Source organism: Nannobrachium achirus (assembly GCF_963921795.1).
Source record: "Nannobrachium achirus genome assembly, chromosome: 7".
Lineage (NCBI taxonomy): Eukaryota > Metazoa > Chordata > Actinopteri > Myctophiformes > Myctophidae > Nannobrachium > Nannobrachium achirus.
The window spans coordinates 2,716,060-2,723,686 of NC_137816.1; positions in this window are offsets into that span (position 1 = coordinate 2,716,060).

The window sequence follows — 7,627 nt, forward strand, 5'->3', positions numbered from 1 at the left end:
TTTCTATGTGTTTTAGTTCTATATTTTTATGAATTCTGAATGATTTTATCTGGAGGGCCAAATTGTCATGTGAAGCTTGACCAATCCTCAATTCTGCATGCACGGGACATGTACGGGACAGACAAAGCCACTCCTTGGAAGCGGCTTTCACTGTTTTAAAATGTTACTTTTGTTAAAGAAAGGGTTTAAACAATATATTTCATATAAAGACCAAGCTTTAACTGGAGAGCCATTGCAGCTGTTGCCACTATTCATGCCCAGGCTGCAAGACAAGTCCAAGATTCACATTGATGGGTAAAATAAACAAATGATAATTCAGAGAGTCAAATTTAATGTTAAACCAAAAGTAAAATGTGTCGGCTAAACTATTTAATGTTACTGTGTTACTGTGATCGGCTATTTTCAGCATTCAAACAAATCAGCCATTACGAAGTCATCAAGGCCTGACAGATTTTTTTGTAGACTAAATCAACTGCAGATTTAACATGTTACTTCTACGCGCTACGTCCTACCCTGTCAGAAGCGGCTTGCTCGCTCCTCGTGCATTGAAGGAAGTATGAGCTCACTTCAGGGCTCTCCCCAGGTTACAAAATCGTGAGATAGAAATTTAGATAAAAAAAAAAGAAAGAAAGAAATTATGTAGCAAAACTGTAGCTCTTAGGCCTAAACCAGGGGTCTTCAACAGGGGGTCCGGGACCCCTAGGGGGTCCTCAGAGTTACTACAGGGAGTCCTCCAAATCTGTGTGTGATAGGATAGGAAATTCTTTATATTTTTATATTAACTGCTTGAACCCTAACGTCCATATTCTGAGCACTTTAGCCAAAAATAGCCGATCTACAAGCTCACAACGCCTCGTGTGTGAGCTTGTAGATCGGCTATTTTTGGCAAAGAGCTTTAGTGTAGAGGGGAAAAAGAGCAGACTAAGTACAGAGTGAAAGGTCAAGTTTATTGAGTATTGACGGTTCAAGTGGTTAAATATCTGAAAACCCAAATTGACATGAATCCAAAATACAGTGATGATTGTGCTGTCAAACAATGAAACTATATGGAATCTATGAACAGGTTGTGGGGGTCCTTGCTTCATCTCTCTCTCAACTAAGCTGGTCCTTGGACGTTGAAGACCCCTGGCCTAAACTATTGAGTCGAGTAAATAAATACTTATGATCCATCCTTACTTAAAAAGTAGGGCCTAATGTTTGCTGCAGCAACGATGCCATTCTCCATGAATGCCTGAAGATCCATATATGGCCAAGACAGATGGCCAAGACAGCCCATATCTTTGTGGCTGGTTCTACAGACAGGGATCTCCATGTATGGGCATAAATGGTATGATGTCAGATGTCATAGACATCATAGGACTTTTACATAACGAATAACTGAGTAAGCATGTTTGGGCTCTCACAGCATATCTCCATACATGGTTCTCCATATATGGGTACCAGGGACGCGCTGGGCCCCTGATTCTGCCCGGGAAAAAGAGTTGGAGAGGCCCTCATTGTGCGCTATAGAGAGAGATCTCTCTCTATAGCGCTGCTGCTGCTACTCAAAGATTTGCCATTTCCGATCATGACAAGTGACAAGCCAGTGGGCCAATTACTGTACATGAGTTATATTTTGTCGTTGCCGGGTGGAAACCTTGTATGTCCAAAAACGTTTGTTTTGTATTTATCATTTTAAAAATGATTTAAACTAGTGAAAACAGCCGACCTACAAGCACACAACGCCTCGCACCGTGAGGTGTTGTGTGCTTGTAAATCTGCTGTTTTCACTACTTTTGTGCAACGGCCTTGTATGATGAAGCAGGGCTTTGCTTTGGGAAAAAATGTATAAATTTGAAACTTGGAGAAACGAGGTTTCTGCCCGACAGTGACAATTTACTTTGTTGGCTGCCCAGCCCCCAAAATGGAACGAAGGCCGACATTTTATTTTTAATTTTTTCCTAATGGCCGGCCTGGACCGGCCGGGAATGAACCGGCCGTTCGGGAGTTGTCCCGCTTTTCCCAATGGGAAAACCCATATATGGGTAACTGGTCCGATATACATCACTGGCTTGATGGCCAAGAATTGGCGCGCCCTCGCCCTGAGGCGTCTTAAGCCTCCATCATAGTCACAGGTGAAGAGCTATCACCTCACCGCGGTGTAGTTATCACCTAAAAATGTATAACAAAGCCTAAGTGATAGCTAGAAAACTACACCGCGGTGATAGCTCATCACCGCAGACTGTACTATGATAAGGCCTTTACTAGTCAGTAGTTGCTGAGGCTACACAATCATTTAAATGTTACCACAGGAGGTGTGTTTTGTATGCTTTGCGGATTTCTAGCGCTGTCGTTAACAATTATTAAAGGAATCAAGTGTTTAAACAAAGTCTGCTTTTCTCCCCCCAGTAATACACTTGAATTCACTTTTTTAAATTAAAACAGCTTTGGAGGCTATAGGGCCACTGAATTAATTCTCTTCTCCAATTATTTTTGTTAAAGGAAACATTGCATCCAAAAAGCCATCTCATTTTCTCAACAGAAACTGAAATAGCCAAACTTAAAAGGATACATTGTTGTTGATTAAATAAAAAGAGCTAAAAAAATATCTTATATTTCACTCCAGTCCAACTAACTATAAACAATCTGGGCTTCTGTTTGAAAACACTGACATCTTGTGGCATGAAGAGATGGTACAAATCCAGTATGCCTTCACTTTAATCAAAATGAAGGTAACACCTTAGTAAAAGGAGGTATACAAAGTATATTGAAAGCTTGTGGTTTCTTGGGGTTCTGCAATGGTGTGACGTGCATTTTCCTAGCATTGAGGTACAATAAGCTGTACTCTATCTGCATGCACAGGGAATCAGAGGCTATATTGCTTGACCTTGAGAAGAACCAATACAACCATTTCCCCACATACCTGCACAATTTCTCAATTCAGCTGAAAACACGATTGAAATGGAATAGAGACAGCAATTTGAACGCTCAAATGGGTTGAGATCTAGGAACAGGTTCCTTCAGCCCTATACAGTAAATTCTCTTTTCAGTTCATAAATACATTAAAGATGTGAATTATAATCTATTTCTGATGGATAAAGCCTTGGCCTGGAAGAGAGGTCATCAGGTGGTCCCCAACCTTCTTGGAGTGTTTCGACCCTTAACCAGAACACTCTCCAGTTGCCGGGTCAGCAGTGATTGCCCAAATCACTAGCCCTCTCCTCGGTGCCATGGCATTGGTCCGAAGGTTCATTAGTCCAAAGGTTCATTAGTCCGAATTTGTTAAGAATACTATGCCTAACTCTAACCCTAACCCTAACCTTAACCTCAGTAACCCTAACTAAATTCGGACTAATGAACCTTTGGAATAATGAACCTTTCGGACTTATGGGCAGTCCCCCCTCTCCTCCAGGCTTCCAGCTTTTGTCCAATCCCCTATGCCAGAGCCAACAGGAGGCTCTCTCTGCCTTGTGTGTTCTTGGGGCATTGCAGGCACTTAGAGTCTCTAGGACTATGGTTTGCTTCTTGCCTATAGGGTCCTCCTAAGTCTGTTCGTCTGTGCTGTGTGCATGCGTCCGCCCTAGTCCACTCTTGGCCTTATTCTGGTGTGTTTTGAGTCAAGGTGGTTTGTTTGTAGGGTTCAAGGGAAGGCACGCACATCCCAAAAAATAGTTTCGCGATGCGAAGCGTTGTGTGCTTGTAGATCTGCTGTTTCCCTGCTGTTGTGCGACAGCCTTGTATGATGAAGCAGGGCTTTACTTTGCAAAGAAACGCACAAATTTGAAACTTGGAGATGCAAGGTTTCTTCCCGACAGTGAGGATATTTACACCCCTGTATTATGTTGGTGTGCCCATGGATTCTTGGGAGATGAAAAGTGTGCCCATGCAGAAAGAAGGTTGAGAAACACTGCTATAGCTGCATTGTTTAAACACACGCACGCACGCACGCACGCACGCACGCACGCACGCACGCACGCACGCACGCACGCACACACACACACACACACACACACGTTTTGGAAGTATTTTAACAGTTACATGGGTATTCTTACTGACTAGCAGGGAGATCCTGTACAAAAACCTTTTTGATTTCTCTGGACTAGAGTTTACAATTTACAATTTAAGCATTTAGCAGATGCTCTGAATCCAGAGCGACTTACAAATAAGCAAGGTTATACATCAGTACATCAACATCAATAAGTCAAATGCAAATAAATAGTAGGTTAATCTAAGAAAAGTAAAATAAGTAAAAATAGTAAAAATAAGACATAAAATTGAATTACATGTATTGCCATTGAGGGTGGGCAAGTGCTACGGTAAGTGCTATGGGCTGTGAGTGCTATGGGCTAAGGTGGAGTCTGAAAAGGTGAGTCATCAGACCATGGTGGAAGCTAGGGCGTGAGTCTGCAGTTCTAAGTGTAACAGGGAGTTTATTCCACAGTTTGGGGGCCAGGAGGGCGAAGAGTCTTGGACGAGTGGATTGTTGTCCTGGGGTTTTTAGCAAGGGTTATGTCAGCTTCCCTGTGTTAGCTGCTGTTCTGAGTGAACGGGAGGTGTTGTAGGGTTCAATCAGCCTTTGAAGGTATGGAGGTGCCATACCTTTGGCGGATTTGAAGGCCAGTGTTTTGTATTCTGTGCAGGCAGCAACCGGGAGCCAGTGGAGGGGGCGGAGAAGAGGAGAGACATGTGAAAACTGTGGCTGGTTTAAGACCAATCGTGCTGCAGCATTCTGAATCAATTGGAGAGGCTTAAGTGTACATGCTTTGAGGCCAGTGATGGGAGAGTTACAGTAGTCGAGTTTTGATATGACTGATGTCTGGGTGTGTGTGTGTGTACTCTAGAGAGAACAAACAACTATGTGTGATTGTAAAGAAAATCTAAACTATCTCAACACAGCACAGAGCACACCCATCATAATTGCATGTTTCATTGCTACAGTATCTATGCTTGCTATGTACAGTAGGCCTATGTGTATGTATGTTCCCCTGCCTTCTTAGAAAGACTGCATTCCTACTGTTTGTTTCTGAGAATGGGGAGTGTGTTATTGGTTAGTTGTGTGTACACACACACACACACACACACACACACACACACACACACACACACACACACACACACACACACACACACACACACACACACACACTTACACCAGTGGCGTCAGTTCAGAAAAAGCTAAGGTATGGCAACATGACTGCGTGTGCAAGACACCAGTCATGTTGCCATACCTTAAGAAGTACAATCTAAATGGTTGTTCAAGTGCAGCTAAACTTGGCATGTTAAACGTGCCACAATACCTTGTTAAAGTGACCATTTTGTTAAATGTTGTAGTTATTTTACTGTAATTTAACAACATAATACAGATAGACAAAGAGACATTAATGGATTTATATTTAAAGGTAACTTTTTTTTCCCCCTGGACCCAGGGTATGGCTCACACACAGGTTGGTGCAGGTGCGTGAATGACTCCTCCTGGGACCAGAGAGCCCTGCAGAGGGTGCTGAGCTTGGCTGAGTGCACCATGGGGACTTCACTGCTAGCTAGAGCTAAAAGGATGTTAAAGCACCCATATCTCCCCAGCAGGGTGGTCGGCAGGGACGTGCTGGGCCCCTGATTCAGCCCGGGAAAAAGAGTTGGAGAGGCCCTCATTGCGCGCTATAGAGAGAGATCTCTCTCTATAGCGCTGCTGCTACTCAAAGATTTGTGACAAAGTGGCAAGCCAGTGGGCCATTTACTGTACATGAGTTATATTTCGTCGTTGTCGGGTGGAAACCTTGTATGTCCAAAATCATTTTAGAAATGATTTAAACTAGTGAAAACAGCCAATCTACAAGCACACAACGCCTCGCGGTGCGAGGCGTTGTGTGCTTGTAGATCGGCTGTTTTCACTACTTTTGTGCAACGGCCTTGTATGATGAAGCAGGGCTTTGCTTTGCGAAAAAAATTATAAATTTGAAACTTGGAGATACAAGGTTTCTGCAGGACAGTGACGATTTACTTTGTTGGCCGCCCAGCCCCCAAAATGGAACGAAGGCTGACATTTTTTTTTTCTTTTTTCTAATGGCCGGCCTGGACCGACAGGAATGAACCAGCCGTTCGGGAGTTGTCCCGCTTTTGCCAATGGCCAGCACGTCCCTGAGTCACTACTGAGCATTGTTCATTTCCATTGACTTAAAACTATGACAAAAAAATGTTCGTCGACTAGCTTTTTTTCACTGGCGAAAAAACAGAAATAAAAACAAAATAAGAACTAAATAAGAGCTATGATGACTAAAACTAAGATTAAATATATTGACAATTTCGTCAACAAATAACTAGACTAAAAATAGTGGAGAAGAGATCGAGTAGAACTAAAAGTCATTTTGGTTGCACTCGAGTGTTGCGCTCTGAAAACAACTCAGGTGCGCTGTGAGCTTGTATTGGCTGTTTTCAGCATGCAACCAAGTGTAATATCAGCCATCAAGGCCCGCCAAAATACATTTGTATCGACTAAATCAACTATAGATTTAGCACTTATGTTGTCTTAAGCCCCTTTTCGACTGCAGCTTTAGCACCACACCACACCACACCACGCCGCACCACATAAAAATATCTACATTTTCCATTACACAAAAGTACCCCTATTGGTAAGAAACAAATTGACCCTTTTAACTTTTGATTTATGTGGAAAAGGGGCTTTATTGGAGCCCTCAGTGTGTGAGCACTTATTTATTTTTCTTTACTTATATTAGTCGTCGCTCAGTCAGCACCTGCCCGACTTTGGTTGGTGATGCGCATGTCTGCTTTCTCTTTTTAAATGTGTGTTTTCAGAAATTTAACGACATAAGACCTCAATACTTGAACTTGACCTTTGGCTCGGTACTTGGTCTGCTCTTTTTGGTGTGGTTGCCCCTGCAGGCAACTAGACTATAGTACTTGTCCGACTTTATTCCATCGATCCATCCAGCTTTCCCTTCCTAGATAAACCCTCGCTACTCCTCCCTCAGTATTGGTGGCACACACTTGGGCCATATCAAATGTCAAATGGACCGGCCCTCATCGGGAATCAATTCCTTGCATTTTGCTAAGAGATACGCTACATGGTTTCATTTATATAAATGTATTTGTTAATTGTCTCCACCAGCCGAAGGCAGGGGGAGAGTATGTTTTCGCCCCTGTCCGTCCGTCCGTCCGTCCGTCCGTGCGTGCGTGCATCTGTGTGTCCATCCGTCCTTCGAGTTTGTTAACAGCTAATCTCCGGCGCCGTTGGCCCGGTCGCTGCCAAAATGAGCACACACACTCCCTGGAAGCCAATTCAGAACCTCTGCCCCACATTTTTCAAATGGCCCTGTTCTAGTGCCACCATGAGGCCGATGTTTGCAAAACACATTTCTGTACACTACTCTTAAAGATTTTGTCTAAAAATCCTACAGATCTGTCTGATTTTCCATATTCCATCCTGATTGGCTAAGATTGGCTTCAAAGTTTGTAGGATTGGGCCGTTTTTAACAAAATGCCTCAAATCACAAACGCAGAGTGCAATTATCACGAAATCGCGCACACACGTTTCCACTAGGCCGATGAAAGAAATGCCACTTCAATTTTTTTTAAATCAGCCGCATGGTGGCGCTATAACAGGCCGATTTGTGGTTTTACCTATAACTCCACC